The sequence below is a fragment of the Microtus ochrogaster genome, unplaced genomic scaffold, assembly GCF_000317375.1.
Source record: "Microtus ochrogaster isolate Prairie Vole_2 unplaced genomic scaffold, MicOch1.0 UNK22, whole genome shotgun sequence".
In the NCBI taxonomy this organism is placed as follows: Eukaryota; Metazoa; Chordata; class Mammalia; order Rodentia; family Cricetidae; genus Microtus; species Microtus ochrogaster.
In genome coordinates, this window is record NW_004949120.1 from 2,264,571 (window position 1) to 2,286,931 (window position 22,361).

Consider the following 22,361-nt stretch of genomic DNA (forward strand, 5'->3'; position numbering starts at 1 on the left):
GCTGATCTATTGGGAGCTCACCAAGGCCAGCTGGACTGGGACTGAAAAAGCATGGGATAAAACCGGACTCTCTGAACATGGCGAACAATGAGGGCTGATGAGAAGCCAAGTACAATGGCACGGGGTTTTGACCCTACTTAATGTTCTGGCTTTGTGGGACCCTAGCCACTTTGGTTGCTCACCTTCCTAGACATGGACGGAGGGGGGCGGACCTTGGACTTTCCAGAGGGCAGGGAACCCTGACTGCTCTATGGACTGGAGAGGGAGGGGGAGAGTAGTTTGGGGGAGGGGGAGAAAGATGGGAGGAGGGGGAGGGAAATGGGAGGCTGGGAGGAGGCGAATACTTTTTTTTTCCTTTTCTCAATAAAAAAAAAATACCATTAAGAAACATTTCATTGACTTTTTTTCTTTTTGTCAGTCATATTTGGCTCTATCCTAGGTGGCTGCTCATCCTCTGGGTCCTGGTGCTGCAGTTATTATCAGAGGTGGGTTCCCATCTATATTATGGGTCTCAAGGTGGACCAGTCATTGGGTGGCCACTCCCATAATTTCTGCACCACACTGGGCCCAGCATATCTTGTAGGCAAGGCAAATATAGGTCTGAGGTAATGTGGCTGGGTTGGTGTCTCAATCCTTCCAGTAGAAGTCTTGCCTAGTTACAGGAGATGGCCAGTATCTCCCATTGCTAGGAGTCCTAGCTAGGCTCACCCTGAGAGTTCCATTGCACTAGGTTCTTATCTCATCCCAGAGATGCCCCTGATTCCAGTTGTCTCTCCAAGTCTCTCCTTCCATCATAAAGCACTTGTAAGCATCACTCCTCTAAAGGCATGAAATGTGTCTTTGGTCCATAAGAGTATTGAAAGGGACACTGCAGAGTAACAGAAGGAAAGCTTTTGCTGGGCAATCTGGTTACTGTTGCTTTGAGCTCACTGCAGGAACTTCTTGGCAAACAGTCTTCAGAGTGGTGGTTTCTTGCCATTCAACAGCCTACTTTGACTTTACTTCTGATGAGTACTTTTATTGTGGGGAGGCTGCTTGTTGGTTTTTGGCCACCCTGCAGCTCAGACCCAAAATACTCACAGAGAAACTTTATTAATTAAATCACTACTTGACTCATTAGCTCTAGCTTCTTATTGACTAGCTCTTACATATTAATTTATCCCATCTCCATTAATCTGTGTATTGCCATGTGCTGTGGTTTACCGGGTAAAGTTCTGGCATCTGTCTCTGGCAGGGCAACATGGCTTCTCTCTAACTCTGTCTTCCTTCTCTCAGCATTCAGTTTAGTTTCCCCCACCTATCTCTGTTCTTCCCTATCAGGCCAAGCCAGTTTTCTTTATTAACCAATGGTGTTCACAGCATACAGAGGGCAATACCATATCATACTTTAATCTTACAATTATGCTGAGGTCCACAAGACTCTGCAGTAATATTTCAGCTGACAATCAGAAGGTCAACCCACCAGAAAAATGCATTTTGATGGAGGCAGTCACAGACACAAGCCACTTTTTTGAATAGTAGCCATTCTTGCAGTAAATTCCCTGTGAAACCTTAGCACTCTCCTTCTCTAGTAGAATTCATCTCCAAAGATTCACCAGTTATGGGTCACAATTTTTCCCAAGTACTGGTTGGTGTATTGGGTAACTTTCCCCCACACTGTGAGACCCTGGTGAGAAAGTCACACAGTCAAAAACCTTTGTTCCCATGGTCAAATCTCCACTCCATTAACTGAGATAAACTAAGAACTCAGCTCCTTGCAATTACCTTTTATTGGGAGGACATTTGACCAGGAGAGGAGCTTTGGAAATAGATCACATTTGGGACCTTCAAAGACAGGCGCTGAGAGGAGGTATTGCCATCTGAGCTTGCTGTTTCATAGTCCTCACGGATAGGAAGATGGGGTGTCCAGAATTCACCTGCGACAGATTTGGGAAAGTGCAACCCAGTCAACCCCTGCTCTAACTCTTATCAGTAGGTGCCACTGATACCCTGAACCTACTCTCACCTGGGTTTATTGATACAGGATTTTAATCTAGGAAATTGTGTCTTAACACTGAGAGATAACAACAACAACAAAAAAAACATACTATTGATCATTTAGCGAACTCTGGAGAAATAAAAAATTTTGACACAGATGGCATGGGGACAAACACTGCTATTTGGAATTGGCGGCTGGAAATTGTGAGGCCCCAGATTTTTGTACTAGATAACCATAAATTCCCCTTGTTCTAATTGCTTAGAGTGATAGAAATAATTCATAGATCTGAGAGGTCCCTCTTAGCTAGCTAACATTGACAAAAATGCTGACGTTGACCGGGTTCTAAATATCTTCTTCCAGAGTTTACAGGAGTCACCATGGCTACCCTGAAGGGTTCCCAGGAGCCACACATCCAGCAGGACCTAGAGAGTGCTAATCACTGCGTCCCTCCTTTCTCTTCCATTTCTCAATCACAAACCTCCAGTCTAGTTAATCACATTTAGGAATGTAGCGTGCAAACTCCCTTCTCTTTCCTTCTTAGAATTTAAAGCTGTCTAAACAAACTTTCTGCCTGGGAATTGTTCTAGCCACGCCCCACGGGAGCCATAAAGAAAGCTGACAGTGTCACTTTGTGAAACTCTCATATGTTTTATGACTATGAGCAATTCAAGCCTTGCAACCTTGCTATTGCCAGAGAATTGCTGATTGCGAGTGTGTGTGTGTGTGTGTGTGTGTGTGTGTGTGTGTGTGTACTGGAAACTTTGCATCACAGCAGGACAATAAAGAAACTTAATCAGAAAAGCACAGAATGAGAGATTCATTCACCCTCAGACATCCTGAGCCCTTTGCTGGCTGCTGCTTCTTCTCTGAACCCTGAGAGGGTCTTGGGACTGACACCCCAAAAGGTTCTCCTTACAACTAAAAGAAGATACAGAACTTTTGATAATTAAAACAAAATTTTGTTGGGTTTTTTTGTTTGCTTGCTTGCTTGTCTGATTGTTTGGTTTATTTTTTGAAGAAGAAGAAGAAGAAGAAGAAGAAGAAGAAGAAGAAGAAGAAGAAGAAGAAGAAGAAGAAGAAGAAGAAGAAGAAGAAAAGGAAGAAGAAGCTTTTTTATTTTTCTGTCCATGCCTTTTCAGAGTGTCCTCTGGCCTCAGTTTTGCTACAAAGTTTTGCTTCCTTCACACACACATTCATTAGAACAAAAACATCCCCCAGAGCATTAGGCTGTGGCTGTCTTTCCTGGATCATTGCCCCATTTCTCTCCTGAAATTAGAAAACAAAATGCATTTTCACTCTGAGCTCTTGCACAGATGTGAAGTACAGAGTGGAGAAGCAGTCGCATGTCATTGAGGTTCCTGTGTTTGGAGTCAGAGTTGTTCTTTACAACCACAGAAATTAGAAGGAGGCCTGTAGATTTTCCAACTCAAAGATAATTGTAATTGTATAATTATGCCAGAAAGTCTAAAAAATGAATTGTGATGTGATAACTGAGGGTTGGACCCAGGGCTTCACACATGGCAGGCTAGCACTCTTACCCTAATAGGGTCTTTTCTAAAAATTGAGCTATGTGACTCTAAATTTAAAGAGCAATTTGGATGTTCTCAATTCCAGGAGCTTTTGCTGCATGGGGGACGAGCCTCCAGCAGCACAGGACTCAACGGGAATCCATGAAGCTGGTGTACTACAAAATTTTTACCTGGGGCTGGAGGTAGGGGAAAAGACACTAAGACTCTCCTGACGGTTTCTGTCAGACCTTCTCTTTATTCTTCCTTTTTTATTCTGATTCCTCATTCTGTCCTTATATTTTTTTCTGTACAACTTACATACCCCAACAAAACCTTTCAGGTAACATAGAAATTACAATGTGACTACATCCAATTTTCAAATGAATGACTATAATAAATACAGGTAAGAACATGTTTTTCACCTCCCTTACATGATTAAAACAAAGTCATCCCAAGAGCCAGCATACATTTACATATTAGTAACCTGTCATAGATTAAGAGAGTGTGAGAAAACAGGTTAATTTCTCAGCCATTTCTTTTGCTGGCATGCTGCATACTGTGGTCACAAAGAAAGAACCAATCACTTTATAAATTATCTTGAAAGGTAATCTTATAAGGAATCTTAAAGTAATCACAAACCTAAACTTTTATACACAGAAAACAATGAGTCAGCTCCACTTTAAATCTTTGGGGTGCATACCCACTCATCAGTATTTTTTTCCCATCAGCAGATTATGGGCAAAAATGGGTACAAGGAGTTAGTCATCATCTTTGATCATGAACCAATCCTAGGACAGTACATCAACCAATAATAATTGACCTTAAAGAGTTCCTCACCCAACCATGTGCCTTTCTAAAGCTTCAGATTGTCTTCTTGAGTTTTTCACCTCAATGCTATTTAACAAAAGCACTTTAGTGTTTCTTTAAGTTATTTTCAAACCTTTGTTTCAGCTATGAAGCACTCTGGAACCTGTGAGCAAACCTTCCAACTTTAAGATTAGAAGAATTTAAACTAGCTGGGCTATTGAAACATTGTTTTTCTTAATCATTGACCTAAGCTCTTCAATAGAAACTCATGTGTTCTAGCTGTGTGACATTTCCTTGTTTTATTTTTTAATCATCAAAACTCTATTTAAACTAACATTAATATTGTCAATTAGATAGTACAGCATATGAAGAAATCAATTCATAATAATCCACAGGCAAAAATACCCGGTAGAAGAGGATGTTTATATGAATTAAACACACTACATTATATGCTGTGGGAGCTCCTTCAGTCAATAGCCTTTAAGATGCTGACCCACTTTGGGCGTGGTTTCATGTACTATAAATATAGACATAAAGCATGCATGGGCCTCTTGGCTGCTCAGTTTGGTTCTAGTTCCCCGCTCACACAGAGGACTGCTGATCACTGCTTTTTCTGTGAGTCTACCCCTAAATAAACAAACCTTTATTATACCACATTCTGGGCTAGCATGGGACAATTTTATTATAAATTGCTACAATTGGGGCTGGAGAGATGGCTCAGAGGTTAAGAGTGCTGCCTGCTCTTCCAAAGGCCCTGAGTTTAATTCCCAGCAACCACATGGTGGCTCACAGCCATCTGTAAAGGGGTCTGGTGCCCTCTTCTGGCCTTCAGGCATACACACAAACAGAATATTGTATACATAATAAATAAAAAAAAAGAAACCCTGTCTCCAAAACAAAACAATAAAAAAACTTATTAAAAATTGCTACAATTATATACAGGAAGCGGGGACTTCCCCACACCTATTCACGCCGTGCCAGATACTTTAGAAAGATGGCAGCGGTAAATATGCGAAGGCAAGGCAGAAAGAAAAGACATTCTGGAGTTTGTGGTGTCAGGGCCTTGCCTATGTGAAATTTACCCATCAGAGATTTTCCTCCCGGTGGGTTGACACCTCAAACTTCAGCAGCCATCCGCTGCTCCTTTGACATGGCCACCAGCAAAGTACCTTTGAATGGTCTTTGAACAGGTGGGGGAATTTGAGATTTCTCTGCCAAATAAAATATAAGATAAAACTGGGATAGCTAAGGCACTGCCCCTCTGCCTCAAACATATATCCATGCAATGAAATAGAGTGAGTCCAGGAAGCAACTTATGTTTACGAAAGAAGCAGATGGAAAATACAATCTATCCCTGTGATTAAACTGTTCATCTGTTTCTGACTCTTGTTCAGGGTCCATATAAAATATGTTTGCATTCTGTATGGCAACTTGGTGGTTGGCAGTGTTCCTTAACTACTTTCCTTTAGTTTTTTTTAATTGATTATCATTTGGTTTCCAAAGTCAAATTAGTGCTTGCATATGCCATGGTTATTTAGATATAGTGATTAATAATAGTGTTTCCTTTCATGTTGCTCAGCATTGATGAAGAATTCTAGATTATGGTTGGCTAATGGCATTCTTCTGGTTTAACCACTGAGCAGACATTAGCTGTTGCTAAGTGTAAAAGAGACATCCCCTGTGTAAAAATTAAATTTCAATTTAATGATAAGTGTTATGCTTATAAATGCTTTTCAACACCTACAAACCTGTTTCTAAGATACTTTCCTCATGGTCATAAGATGTAGCAAACCATAGTCAAATCACATCTTTAACTATGGGTATAGATTGAACATTATTTGGAGGATAGAGAGATGGCAGATGTCTTAGGTGTCTAGGACCACTTGCTACTCTTGTAAAGAATCTGGGTTCCATTCCCAGCACCCACATCGGGAGGGTTATAACCTTTAATAACTCCAGCACTGGGAGATTAAATGACTCTAGCCCCTGCAAGCACATAAACTCACACGTGCAGATTCAATGCAGACACATATTTTCACAGATTTTTAAATAGTAATAAATCTTAAATGGACTTTATTTGGCACATTTCTCTTTCAAAAGATCAGAAATTTGTAATTGTATGTTTCATTGTTTTATATTTATAACCATAACTAAAATTGTTTTGTAGGTTTCTTTTGTGTAATTCTAGATAAATTTTGGTTAAATTGTGAAATCACTTACTTTTTAAACTAAAAACATCTCTGTTGCCTAGATGAACAATTAACAATAGAATTTGGCACATTATTGCTTTCACTTCTCTGTCAAGTTAGCGGTTAAGGGTGAGCCCAATTGAATACAGTGTATAAGTCCATAGTTAAGTCTTCTATACCCAAATAATAACAGTTTTGTAAACCATTGCTGTGACTACATTACTTTAAACAATGTATAGATTTGCAAATTAAAATTTTAAGTCATTCATGCAGTCAGTAATCTATAAAATAATACATACATGAATATTTTCACTTTCATTGATTACATTTCTGAAAATACATCCATCTCAGACCCTCTAAAACAGATTAAAAGTGGCACAGACTTTTGCCAGGTGTGGTAGGCAGGCCTTTAATTCCAGTAGTCAGGAGGCAGAGGTGGGCGGGTCTCTGAGTTCAATGCCAGTCTGGTCTACAAAGAGTTCCAGGACAGCCAGAGCTGTAACCCAGAGAAACCCTGTCTTGAAAACTAAAGTAAATAAATAAATAAATAAATAAATAAATAGATTTTAAAACTAGAAAGAAAGAAAAAGATAAAGGAAAGAAAGAAAGAAAGAAAGAAAGAAAGAAAGAAAGAAAGAAAGAAAAGGCAACCCAAAAAATACAGCTTTTGTGTAGGCACTAATTCTACTCATGAGGATTAGCATGGAAATGTAGGAAGACCACAGAACATGAGGTTAAATAATTTTGGCTGAAGAAAAAAGTAAAGAATAGTTGTAACACTCAGTTACATTTTTTTACACTAAAAAAACAAGAACATTTCACTCCACTAGTATTTATAAAAGATAAAGTTGGGCTGGAAAGATGGCTCAGCGGTTAAGAGCATTGCCTGCTCTTCCAAAGGTCCTGAGTTCAATTCCCAGCAACCACATGGTGGCTCACAGCCATCTGTAATGAGGTCTGGTGCCTTCTTCTGGCCTGCAGGCATACACGCAGACAGAATATTGTATACATAATAAATAAATAAATATTTTTAAAAAAACAGAGTATTGTATACATAATAAATAAATAAATATTTAAAAAAAGATAACGTGAACTTAACCAAAGATAGAAGAGATTTATACATTGAAAGCGTCAAATTTTTTTGCTGAACAAAATCAAAGAAGATGCTGAGACCTCCCACATTCAAGAAATAATTATTACTATCAAGATTACATCATCCTAAGAAATCTACAGCTTGAACCTGCCACTGATAAAATCTTGATGAATATTTGTTCAGAAATATAAAGTTATATCCCAGAATTCCTGTAGAACTATAAAAGGCTCCAAAACAGTGGTAAAAAGAAATGAAATCAGAGTTCTCATTCTTCCTGACTTAAAAAAATCAACATGGCATAAAACCAGACACGAGGAACTGCAGAAGAGGGCAGAGCTCAGAGGCAGGAACTAACATGCTTAACCAGGTGACTTTTGAGAAGGTCAGCAGAGCTGTTCCGAGAGAAGGGACAGTCTCTCTGAGTGATATTAAAATTGACAAATACCTCCATACAAAAATACCCCTGCATATACATAATTTTAAAAAATAATAAAAATAAATCTTAAAAAATAAAAAATAAACAAGACTTTCAGATCCAGTCCACAGAGGAAAGGTGGTAATCTGGTGTCGGAGAGCACTACGGTTTGTTGTGGACAACAGTTAGTAGTGCATACGGCATGGAGACTTCCTTCTCACCCAGTTGCTACCCCAGCAGAGTGTCCTTATCTTACCTCTTGAACTCACAGCTGCGAAGCAACTTTTGAGAATAACGTGGGCCTCATCACTCCGGCCAATGACTGTGAAGTGCTGACCACACTCACCGCTGACACTGGCCACATCCTCTCCAAGCTCCATACTATTGAGCCAAGGGCAGAATCACCTTCTGCATGGGCATTCAAGTGGCCCCTCTGGCTCTGAAGCACCGGCAGAGCAAGAATCACAAGATACACGTCATTGCCTTTGTGAGTTACCCCATGGAGGACAAGGAGAAATAGCCACTGAAACTAGACAAATGCCTCAAGAAAAAAAAGAAAAAAAAGAATGCTTAAGTCATCAATTTTGGGAAAGAAGAGGTGAACTGGCAACTTTTGTGGTCACACTGAATGGCAATAACAGAACCGCATCACATCAGGTGACAGTGCCCCCTGGGCCCAGATTGGCTTATGCCCTCATCACTTCTCTTATTCTGGATGCTGAAGGCAGTACCATGCTGGGGCTTGGTGCCAGTGATTTGGGGTCTGCAGTAGACCCCAGTGTTGATCTTGAGTTGGCCCTATCTATTTGAGTTTCTATGAAAGAGCAGTGACAGTGGCAGGAAGAGGAAACTCAAGGGGCTGCTGCAGCCTCTGCAGCTTAGGCTGGAATTGCTACATTTGCGACTGAAGACTTGGACACGCCCTCCTGAAGATGACCATCAGCCAGCAGGAATTTGGCCATGCTAGTCTTCCTGACCTAAGCAGCATGACTGAAGGGCAGCAGATTGCCTACGCCGTGTAGATGTCCATCAGGGAGCACAGAATCAGGACCCAGCTCAGCCACGGACTCATCTGAGCCATTCAAAAAGGAGGACTATGATGTGATGCAAGACCAGAATTCCTTTAGAGTGTCCTGGAGAACCTTCCAGGTGTGGAACCCAACAATGAAGCTGTAAGAAATGCAGTGGGCTTCGTAGGCTCCCAGGCCACCAAGTGTTGTCAGTGATTCCAGTCCTGCTGCCCCCCCAGCCATTTAATCCCAAAAGAAATCCACAGAGGTCTACATTAACTATAAACTGATTGGCCCATTAGCTCAGGCTTCTTATTAAGTCTTATAGACTTATATTAGCCCATTATTCTAGCATTTGTTAGCCACATGGCTCAGTACCTTTGTCAGTGGGACAGTCACATTTTGCTTCTTCTGTGTCTGGATAAAGGACTGCAGAGGGAGCTTCCCTTTTCCCAGAATTCTCCTGTTCTCATTGACCCGCTTTTACTTCCTGTCTGGTTGTCCCGCCTATACTTCCTGCCTGGCTACTAGCCAATCAGCATTTATTTAAAACATAATTGACAGAATCTAGACAATCGTCCCACACAAACCAAGGATGGCAGGAAGGACAAGAAAGAGGAAGACAAGAGTGAGGCTGGAGGGAGGCTACCTGAGTCTGTCCGGGGACTGTAGAGATGGGGTTGGATACAGACGTGGATGTATTCTCTGCAGCCTTTAAAATCTGAATAAAGCTTGCCAAGTTTTTCTCTTTTACCTAAAAACAAATAAAACAAAAATCAAAAAAAAAAAGACAAAAAACATTTCATACCTTTAATCCCAGTACACAGGAGGCAGAAACAGGTGGATCTCTGTGACTTCCAGGCCAGTCTGATCTACAAAGCGAGTTCCAGAACAGGGGGGCTGTTGCACAGAGAAATCCTGTTTCACAAAAAAAGCAAGAAGAAGAAAAAGAGAAAAATAAAAACCTTTCATGCATAAAGCCTACAAACAACAGAAAAAAAATCTACTCATGAAATGGAAGAATATATCTGCAAATTACATATTTGATAATGAATTGAAAGCTAGAATATTGTTCATCTGGAAACAATGAAGTCTATGAAGCAATGAAAGTTTGAAATAGAAATCCCGGTGACAAAAAGAGATGCTCTTAAGAGATGTTCAGCCTCACTAGCAATTAGGGAAACAAAGCCCAAGTTACTTCTTCAGACATGGGAAGGTCACAAATGTCACTGGAGTAGAAAGCAGCGAGTGTTGGGAAGAACACAGGCTAGAGTCCTTGTGCATTTCTGCTAAGATTCTTAGTTGCCACAGGGCACATTAGAGAGGCTATATGTTTTTTTTTATTTAAATGATCTATGCTTCTGACATGTGAAATGACAACATGGCTAGCATTTCCCATCTGCATACATGCGGTACGGGAGACAGGGATGTGGGTATATACTTGTACATCAGTGTTCCCAGCAGCGCTATTCACATAAACCAAAAATCAGCATCATTACAACTGTCAGTGAGTGAACAAACAAAATACACACCGGGTCTTGGGAAAGGAATAAAATTCTGACAACATGGGTGAGCCAGCAGGACTCTGTGCTAAATGAAATAATCCAGGCAGGAAAGAATATTTCATGATTCTATTTAAATGACGTGCATAGTAGAGTGAGATCACAAAAACTAATAGAAAAGAATGTAAGTTTCCAGCGCTAACAGGAAGAGCAGCTTAGAGGATTTCGTCTTTGTGGGTATGTGCATGTGTTTGTGGGGCAGGTGGTCATGTGCAGGTGTGTGTGCATGCATGGGGACTCCTTTGGAATCATCTACTTGGTTTATTTGACATGAGTTCTCTCCCTGGAACCTATGGCTCCCCGATTAGACTGAGCTGTATGCCCAGAAAGTCCTAGGGATCCACTGATCTCTGCTTCTCCATTGCTGAGATTAGAAGTTTACAGCATCATGCCCAGCTTTTCAGGCAGGTACTGGAGGCTGAGCATGGGCTCTCTCATTGCATAGCAAGCATCTAATGGCTGAGCTCTTCCCAAGCCCTCATTGGTTTTTAAATGAAATCTCATTATGTTTCTCCCCTTAAACAAGCTCAACATATAAAGTAATCCTCCTGTCTCAGGCTCATGAGTAACTGGGACAACAGGTGCCTGCCATTGTACCTGGCTGAAGAATGGTTTTTATTGCAGTTAGATAGCTCAGTGGGCACTTCCCACTCAAACATAAAGACCTAACGTCAGATCCCCAGGACCCATGAAAAGTCAGAGACTGGGAATCATGTGTGCAGCCCCAGCAACCCTTCAGCACGATCGGAGGTGGGGCAAGAGCATCCTAGAAGTACTCATGCCATGTAGCCTGCTGTACACAGCAGTGAAGAAGCAAGCTGGACAATCAAGAGGAGCTCAAGGTTGTCCTCTGTCCTCCACTGTGTGCTGTGGCACATGCACACTCACACATGAACATGTATACACACATATACAAACACACAACGAACCAAAAGACAATGGCTTCCTATTGTATAATGGGCAGTGTCACAGTTTGGAAAGAGCATTCTGGAAATACCTTGGTGATGGCTGTATGATGCTATTAATATTGTTAAGAGTATAAGTTTTTAAATGATAATCATATAATTTTTACATCGTTTATATTTTAACACAGGTATTTTTTTAAAAAACTACTTAACGTCAGGGATATCATTTTCTTTCTCGCTTTGTAAAGGTTCTACAAAGGTCAGACACAAGTGGATCACATTCAAGCCCCAGCCTTTCCACTTGCTCGCTATATAATCAGTAATGACCACTAGCCTTTTGAAGACCTTTAGCTCCTCTCTCCACACTTATGGCAGTTGTATACCTTGGTCAATTGGTGGGACTCCTCGTAGTGGGAGCAGGGCCTGTCCCTGGTGCATTGACAGACTTTGGGGAACGTATACCTTATAGTGGGTTGCCTTACAGAGCCTTAATATGAGGGGAGGAGCTTAGTCCTACCTCAACTTGATATGACATCCTTTGTTGACACAAGGAGAGGCCTGCTCCTTTCTGAACAGAAACAGAAGAGGAGTGGATAGGGGTGGGCAGAGGGAAGGTGAGGGGAGTCAAGGGGAGCAGAGGAGAGAGGGGCCAGGATATAAAATAAATGAGTAAGCTTAATTAACACACACACACACACACACACACACACACTCATAAAACAATTGAATAAGCAAAAAAGAAGGAAAAGCGAACAAATGACAGATAAATTAACATTTATTTATAAAACCAATGTAAAGTGCAGGCTGGAAAATGGCCGTCCCAGAGTAACTAGTAACTCGCCCTCTGACTGCTGTCCTACGTCTTAGCACAGTAGCTGCCTTGCTCCTCACCCCTAGACACCTGTGCATGATTTGGGCCTTTGTTCTTCTGCCATGTGAGCTGCAGAGTTTACATAGCACACACATTTCAAAAGAGAATATGCAAGAAGTTTCAAATACGGAGTTCCAATAATCTAGTGCTGCCGACAAAGAAAGACTGATCCCTCAGAAAGGAGGAGATAGAGGAATAGTTCATGATAGTACTTCTGTTCATGAAAAATAAGCCACATACCTATCATTCCAGAGTAATTAATTCCACACTCATTGCCCAAGTGGAAAGGAAAAAAAAAAAAAAGCTGTATTCTGTATGGGCTCTTGTATTGCATACTTATCCTGGATGCAAATTTTTTACAGTCCAAAAATCCACAGTTGAGTGGAGCCAGATGCTGTGATTCCCCCAAAGACATCTGGCTTCGGAAGGAAGAATCTTTAGATGTTTCCTTTTACCTGCTTTAACGCTTTGGCAGGAGCCCTCTGTACATGCACTTCCGCTCTAAGGCAGCAGAGGGTGCTCAGGCTCCACCAGAGACAGGCAGTTCCAGCCCTTTAACTGGTTGACAATTTCTGGTTTTGCTGTTAAAAGGTAGGCCCCTCCACACCAGACGATACCCTCTGCTTTGAAACAATCTCCACTAGGAATCTACTGGGACCCTTTGGAAATGATCAGCGAGGTACAGAGGACACGTGGAGACATCATAAAGGGAAATTATGGGGCCCAACTCACAGCCCGCCTCACACCTGACCCATTCCCTTCCACACACACAAACACACCTCATGTTCCAGGAGCTTTTCAAGTTGTAGAGAACAGGGAGGATTCGAAGATGCTACCTATAGTCCTTAACTCCAGTACAACGTCCGTTTAGAACTGGACAGAGCACTGAACTCAGGTGCCTGGCTGTCTCCCTGTCCCCCTCCTCTCCACTCCCCATCCCCGTGTCAGTGAAGTCACTTAGAAAAAAGCTCCTGCCCACTAGGGGCACTGCTTCCAAGGGTGTGTCACTACCACACTACCAGGCTGGCCAAACGGTTTTATACTCCTTCCTAGTATATAGAAAGTAAGCGTGCAGAACTCTTTAAACTGAACCACATAGTACAAACAGTAAGCGGCCCTGCCTCCCCGTGTGCTGCCGGAAAAACACAAAACGGTCTATAAACATAATACATTTGAAAGGAAAGATTGCTGCTCTTGTCTCCCTGACCCCGATTCAGCCAATTACAAATGGCTCTAATTTAATTAAGGAAAAAGCCCAGATCAAATGGTTTTTTTTTTTTCTTCAGACTATCTTCATTGCATTCATATTTCTTAGGCTCACAGTGAGTTCTCCAGGGGGGTCACCGAAGACAACTTCCTTTCCTCTCACTTTTCTGCCCTCCCTGGCCACTGCCCTTGTCCTAATCACATCCTGCCATCTAATCCACTTCAGCCACCTCAACACACGTCCCTCTGCAATCAGCCGAGCACCACAAATTAATAACGAAGCAACCACTCACGTTTGCACCCCTGTCAACTACTAAATCATTAAAGTTGAACTGCTTCTGTGGATTTGGCAAAAAATAGAAATGTACAACAAACTCCCCTTGGAGGATTTAGCCAGGTTCAGAGGGCAGAGTTAGGACAAACATGCTGGGCTGTTGGCACAGTTGGGTAGTGAGGTTTGGTCCTCTTGGTCTCAGCACTGGGTGCTGGCCCTTCTGTATGCCTTACAATAATAATGAAGGTTGGCGGTCTAATCCTGGATTGAGTTTTGGTTGTTATTGTTGTTTGCCTTTTGTTTTGTTTTTTAATCTATTTTACCTGGACTACTTCACGTCCCAGTGTTTTCTAATTCCCAGATTTAAAAATAAGAAAGACAGTATCGACAACCCTAGACATGAATAAGAGGGTTTTCTTCTGATCAAAACAAATATTAAATGTTTTAGAAGTTTGTAAAGCCTCAAATTGACAAACACGACTTTCAGTCAAAGAGTTTACATGTTTATGGCCCACAGGAAGTTTAAATTCTACATTTTAATCTTTCCTCATTTCAGAACTAGGAAAGAAGGAAGGGCGAGAGGAAGGAACTTGGAAGGGAGATGTGTGTTTAGCTAAGAGCCATGGCCCTCCTTCCTCTATACATCAGCGAAAAGGAAAATGTTCTGGGGTCTCCAAAACTGAACAAATACCCGAAGCTCACCAACTCAGGAAAAACCTACTTAACAAGACTTGTGGGGCAGGCTCCGTGCAGCGCTCTCGGCATTTCTAAATCAAACTGTGCATCTAGATAGCTTTCAAATAGTGTATTGATTACTTAGAGCCAAATTGTGGTCTTTCAAACAGCATGCTCCTTGATCGTGACGGAGCCAGCAGTTGCAGATTCCATAATTGAGAGCCACATAGTCGGTAGGAATTGGCATTCAGAATAAGACTTTTTAGTTTGATGCTAAATAATGATAGATATGTGTGTGGCCAGCTTGCTTGCTGGGAAAAAAATAGTATATTTCAAGTTGTCGTATCTTTGCCAAGGAAAATAGCACTTTCTGTTTCCTTTGATGACAATCCCTTTGACCATGCTAGTTTAGGCTACTTTCAAGAACCTGTGTCTAGAAATGTCACCCTGTTAGTTTCTTCCTTTTGGGGGTGGCAACTTGAGATGAAAGAAACAGCAGTAAATTGACCTTTTTGTTCCGGTCAAAATCACTTGTTTAATTGCATGTATAAAGCACTGTTATTCAGTCTCCGATGTTCAATTTAGGAATCCTGGAAGCGGGTGGCAGAGAACATACATCACCTTGCTTTCCATAATGCGTCTTGACACGCAAACAAGTGCAAATCTAGACTTCTGGGCCAGACGTTCTCTTTATGAAGCGGAGATCAACTGATCTAATCTTTATTAATTTTATCCCAACCATATTGTTTGGGAAATATCACTAATGGCATACCTGTACATCAGACTTGATTTAAAGGCCATCCTTGTAGTTAATTATTATTTTTTATCCAATTTTTTAGCATATATTTAAGAAACAAATTTACGAATAGCTCACCCTGTATCCTACACTTTCAATTTTTGCAGAGATTCTCAAATTCAAGGATTTTACTTAAATGTTTTACTGATGCATCATTAAATATCAGCTTTCAAGAAAATACCAAAGAAATGACCCTATCCTATAGCCACACTGATGAATATTTTGCATATCACCATAGAACCTTCATCTGGCGATGGATGGAGATAGTGACAGAGACCCACACTGGAGCACCAGACTGAGCTCCCAAGGTCAAAATGAAGAGCAGAAAGAGGGAGAACATGAGCAAGGAAGTCAGAACCACGAGGGGTGCACCCACCCACTGTGACAGTGGGGCTGATCTATTGGGAGCTCACCAAGGCCAGCTGGACTGGGACTGAATAAGCATGGGATAAAACTGGACTCTCTGAACATGGTGGACAATGAAAGCTGATGAGAAGCCAAGGACAATGGCACTAGGTTTCGATCCTACTTCAGGTTCTGGCTTTGTGGGAGCCTAGCCTGTTTAAATGCTCACCTTCCTGGACCTGGATGGAGGGGGAAGGGTCTTGGACTTCCCACAGGGCAGGGAATCCCGACTGCTCTTCAGACTTGAGAGGGAGGGGGAGAGGAGTGGGGTTATGGGGAGAGGAGTGGGAGGAGGAGGAGGGAAATGGGAGGCGGGGAAGAGGCAGAAATTGTTTCAACAAAAAAAAAAAATTTAATTTTAAAAAAAGATTTAAAAAAAAAGAAAATACCAAAGCATCTCAGGGAAGCTTTGAAACCATCACGAGAAGCAGCTCTGTAGCTACAGCATTTGTCTGAAGGATTTCAGTTGAAGACACCACCAGATGACACAATTGGCTGGAAGGGTTCTACAGACAAAGACCCTCTCTTCTGAAAGGAGTGAGGCACAGAGCATGTACTGATCACAGTGTGAGCCAGAGCCATGGACTAATATGCATAATTGGGCCTATGTGTGTGTGATGCTTAACAGCATCATTTCCACAATTGCCTACAGTGTCCTGCCACCATAACTTGGGATGTCACTTCCTGTAGTATCTTTTGGTAGCACTTGGGCCAATGAAATTCCTCTCTTCTCTCAAGCTCTGTAATGGAACATATAGTTTGCATTCCAACTGATTTTCTTATTAGTTCATATAGGTTAATTTCTACTTTACAGTGATTATACATATGCATATGTATACATATGCATATATATGGCACAGAGGTCAGGCATTGGCTTCTTATGAATGGCATTGCTTTAAAGATTGACAGAAAAAAAAAAAAAGATTGACAGACATAAAACAAGATGTCCAAAGCCAGTTTCTATTTCTTTATACCAAATTTGTTCTAGGGACTTTTATTGCCCAAGATAATCTCTTGAAATTACAATGACTTTATGATGTTGGTGATACGAAGAATTAAAACAAGTTGTCAACAAACCAGAGTCTTTTGACTACAATTATTTCTCCTCTTTTTTTTTCTAAATGTGTAGCCCAGGCTGGCCTCGAACTCGTGATCCTCCTGCCTCTGCCTCCTTCAGCAAATCCTACCAGCATGTGCCACCACAACCGGCAATTATTTCTCCTTATTCAGCACACACATGTAGATGAACCCAAGAACATATTCTATTCTCCTAAACTTAAGAAGGACATAAAGGGGCATTATCTTCCCTAATAAAATTATGAAAGAAGAAGTCTTATAAATTCAGAACTCATAATTTTAACATTTTAAGTTATTTTTCTTTTATTGAAAATAGACTTTTTTCATAAAATAAATTCTGTTTACAACTTCCTCTCCCCAAACTCCTCCCAGTGTCTCTCCTTTTCCCTTCCACTGGGATCCATCCCTTTCTTTTATTAGAAAACAAACAAACATTTAAGAAATATAATAAAATAAAAAAAAGATAAATCAAAACAAACAAATTGGAATAGGACAAGACAAACAGAAGAAGAGACAAAGAAAAAGCACAAGAAATACGTATTGTTAAAAGACACACGCATTCACACACAGAGAAATCACATTAAAAACACGGAACTGGGAGCCTTGATATCTCTGCAAAGGAGCTATAAATTAAAAAAAAAAACAAACAAAGATAAAGCCATGACAGAATCTTATGAGACAAAGATACTCGGAAGACATCATTGAGTTGTTCTCTATCAACCATCTACTGCTGTGTGTGGGGCCTGCCCTTGAGCATCGTTTGTTTCCACAGTGAAACTCCTTTGAGAAAACGACTTTGTCATTTGCAAGTGGTTTTCAGTTGGAGATTACTTCTCTGTGAGGGATGGGACATATGTCCGCTTCTCCTCTCCACTCTAGAGCCTCCTCTTCTGCAGACCCATGCAGGCCCTGTGCTTGCTGTCTCAGTCTCTGTGAGTTCATACATGCCTGGCTGTGCTATGTCTAGAAAGCCTTGCATCTGGGGTGCCCTGCATGCTCTCTGGCTCCCCGCACAGCAGCGTTTTGTCAACATTGTTAAGGACAGCAGCTGTTCTAGAAAAGTTGTTTGGGGTCACATGGTTAATAATCTTGAAAACTAATTAACAAACGTACCACAAGACACATAAATAACTTTTTTTTTTAACTACAAACTGATTGGCCCATTAACTCAGGCTTCTTATTAACTCTTATAACTTATATTAGCCATTTATTCTTATCTATGTTAGCCACATGGCTCAGTATCTTTTTCAGCGAGGCAGTCACATCTTGCTTGCTCTGTGGCTGGGTCAGGACTGTGTCCTGTTCTCCTTGACCCGCATCTACTTCCTGTCTGGTTGTCTCACCTATACTTCTGGCCTGCCTACTGGACAATCGGTGTTTTTTTAAAATATAATTGAGAGAATACAAACCATTGTCCCACACCAGAAACTCTTAAGGAGGAAAAGAGAAATACCCTCAAAGAAATGAAGGAAAAGACAAACAAAAAAATTGAAGAATATGGTATGTACTCACACATTAGTAGATACTAGCCATAAACAAAGGACATTGAGGCTATAGTTCATGATCCTAGAAAAGCTAAATAATATGGCGAACCCAAAGAAAAACATATATAGATCCACCTGGAAATTGGAAGCAGACAAAATCACCTGAGAAAATTTGGGAGAATGGGGTAAGGGGTGGTAGAAGGAAGGAGAGAAGGGGAAGAGGACAGGAGATGGGGAGGGTTGGGGAGAGCTTGAGGGAATGTAATAGTTGAGATGAAGAAAGGACAGATATGAGAGCATGAAGGAGATATCTTGATTGAGGGAGCCATTATGAAGTTAGCAAGAATCCTGGCTCTAGAAAAACTCCCAGGATTCCACAAGGATGACCCTAGATAAAACTGTGAGCAATAGAGAGGGTGCCTGAACAGGCCTTACCCTGTAGTCGGACTGATGATTATCTTAAATATCAACATAGAACCTTCGCCCAACAACAGATGGAAACAGAGACCCACTTCCCGGATACTGCCTCTCTCTTCCAATCCCACTCAGCTTGCATCCAACCCCTCTTTCTTCTGCCTCCCTCCCCTCTTCGGGCACATAACATCACCCAGCTCAGCCTGTTTGGGCGCTGGGACCGTGTCATGAGTGCATCTGGGCGGGCGGTAGTTCCTTTGTCTCAATAGCCTGTCTGCACCATAAGTAACTTTTAAAATGAACAAAATTCCTTGGTGAAATTTACTAGATCCCACACATTGTATCAAATAATGACTGTATCTATGGTGGTTTTATGGGTTTGAGGAAGAATATAACACTGACTTCCAGGTTTATCTTGTTAGCCTTGCTATATCTGTTCAATTGTTTTTAAGAATAATATGATACAATATTCATGAGACAGGTAGATTTCTGTTTATTTGCAACTAATAACTCTTTGTCACAAATAAACTGTAAAATCTGAAAGATACATGAAAATGACAAAGATTCTTTTTGCATACATTAAACAGCCTATGTGATAATAGTTCATCTTCTCAAATTCAGGACACAAGATATTTGACCCATGTAAAAGAGAAGCTATGGCCTATTAAACATCATGAAGAAAACAAATTTTTATATATGTGAACTTAAAGTTGTGAGTTTGAGGTCTGGGCCATGGCTCCATGCGTAGAGAGCTTACTTGTCACCATGGCTGAAGATCTGAGTTTAATCTCTGGAGTCTGCATGATAGGAAGAAATAAAAAAAAAAAACCTCCCTTGACCTCCATGCACACACAGTGACATAGGCACCTTCACATATGCAAATTAAAGAAATAAATGCAACATTGTAATAAATGTGAAATTAGAAAAAAAAGTAAAATTCTTTTTAATTGCAAATATTTGAAAACTATATATAAGCATTGGAAAACATTGTTTAAGGAACTGGGTACTATTTATTTATGCTTCAATAAAAAGAAAATCAATACTTGTAAACTTTATTTAGATGAAAAAAAGCAAAAGACAAAGTATAGACAGGGGACAAAAGAGTCCTCACTAACTCAACATGAACTTGAATACATGCTAAAATTCACTTTTGAAAAAAGGACCATCTTAGAGAATGCAAAAGAGGTCCAGATCGAAAAAGCACATAACCACTCAACCTCTCTTGTACTAGGGACAAGGAAAATTCCAGATTTCTACATGGATAATAATTAGCTTACGAATGACAAAATGGAAGCCAATTTTATATTATTAAAAGTCTATGATCATTTGTTTATTCTGACTGGAATAAAAAGTGAATTTCACTCTATATATTTGAAAGTTTAGTCAATCTATTCCCTAACATCCACACAGAAAAACAAAAGTGGGATTAAAAGAACAGAGCATTAAACTTCCTGAACAGAAGAAAAGCTCCCCTCCCCCCCATTTCTCAGTGCATCAAAAGAAAGACAATGTCTGCAAACTATGTTAGGTACCATTAGGCACCATAAATGGTGCACCTGGGTCTGACGTCATCGTACAAACAAAGAACACTCAAGAAGTTACATACTGTTCTTAGAAGTGGTGGTACTAGCTACAACAGTTCTATCAATCCGGTGTCAAAACTGAATTAAAGGCCCTTTTGTCCCTCTCTCAAGGCTGACTCACAGGTGAGGGCATCATCAGATCCTGCATTCTGAAGTCACCAAGGTGAGAGACACAAGACAGCACAGTACTCATCCAGCAATAACGGATTCAAGAATTTGAAACAGAACTTCCCTTCCAGCCACCGCTTTCATGTCAGAGAAATAAAGTACTTGTGCAAGATTTAAAGCTTTGTGTGTCTAACCCTCCTGACCCCTTTTACATTACTTATTAATAATAATAACTATGATAATAATGCTTACGCCCGGGACTGCAATGAGGGTTAATTAGTTAATATTTAGAAAGCATTCTGAAAATGAAACGTGCTATTTAAACAGGAAGGACTTTCTTTTCTCCTACTTTTATTCTCTCCTTTATCACAGATCAATTCACTCCTCCGCGCGTCCAGCTCATTTCCTCGCTGCTGCCTCTCTGTGTTCTTGCCCTGGCTCACACTGACCCGTGCAACTCTGATCCTTCAACCCCGCGCTTCATCCTCTCCCCTTCAGTGCTGTCCTCCCACTTTCTGTTTTCCTTTCTTTTCTCTCATCTACTTCTCCCCGTTCTTTCATTATGTAGCCATGGGTTTCTATTTCTCTACATTTCTCACTTTCAGACATCAGTGAAATACTAACACTGAAATAGCTTTTAATTCAGTTTTATCTCCCAGTCATTTAGACCAGGAAGCAGGTCAGGCAGCTGTCTGCAGTTCATTCCCACTAGAGGACAAACGCCTTGAAGCCATAGATTGTGACTATGAATAGCTGTCCTCCCGTGCTCTGACTTGTCTCAACAAGGTGGTCTTTTACTGAGTCTCCCTGAGATAGACAGAACCCTGACGACCTAGGAGCTTTCAAAAGGTCCTGGTGAGATTGCAAATTTTCAAAAGGCTTATTATTGCACGTAATTATTGTGTCGTGTGTTAACTGGCCCCACATACACACAATCATTTCATTGCGTTTCTGACATCCAAAGTCCCAGTAGCATTAAAATGGTAACCTACCAACTTATCTCCTTTCTAAAAGTACGGATACGGGATCTAGGCAATGGCTCAGTGGGTAAGTGTAGTTGCTGCACAACCCGAATGGCCTGATTTCAGATCTGTGGAGCACACATGGTGGAGAGAGAAAGAGCTCTTCTGGGATAGCCTCTACCTCTATATATGTGCCATGGCTCACACACACGCACACTAATGAATAAATAAGTGAAGGATAAAAGTACTAGGATAAAAATACTACGAAGATGTTCCTTCATTGTCACTATAAGAATTCCACAATTTAAAGTCAATACTTGAATGGCATGTTTCAAGAGACTCTATTATTTAGTAAAGAGAGTATTTTAAATGGTTGAATACACTATTTAGCTCATAACTTCTTGAGTTTGCTATTTGTTTTCTAATTCTCTTTACTTATGAGAGTTTCTGCACCTAGTTATGTCCCCAGTCCACCTAAGCAGTCTAAGAGTGCTACTATCTTCTTGCTCTAAAGTCACCAAAACTTCCAATCTCTCATAAAGTTCATAGTAACAGGTGACATCCTGAGAATGATGCTGTTCGTTTTTCTTTTCAAGTTCAAGCAAATAGTCAGGCAAGAAGGTTGTTTCTCTGTTAAATAAACCTTGGCTACATTACCCCTTCTATATCTGTCTCCTGGATCCAACAGAAAGACCAGTTCACATAGCCCGTTCACATAGCCCCAGCTGAAACACCCAAGGAACTTGGTCTGATCCCTTGGTTCACCTGTTCATCCACATAAACTCTTGTCTGTCACCCAGTTGTCAATTGGCCCCACGACTTTCTTGGGTATTCCAGTCTCTGTATAGCTTCCTTCATCCATAAGGGCCCTGCTCCTCTTTTAAAAGTTTAATTAATCAAGTACAGCTTTGTTTTATTAACTCAGCAATCAAGAATTATTTTCTAACTATGCTCCAGTTCCAAGTTTTATAAGAACTGTAAAAAGGTATTAAACACTTGCTACCATTAAATGTATTTATCTTCCTGAGAACATGAACAA

At 40.8% G+C, this 22,361-nt stretch overlaps 1 pseudogene; it reads left to right on the forward strand.

Moving 5' to 3' along the window:
• The window catches only part of LOC101997218, a 163,830-nt pseudogene extending 154,614 nt beyond the window's left edge, over nt 1-9,216 (forward strand).
• Nucleotides 9,217-22,361: the final 13,145 nt, after the last annotated feature.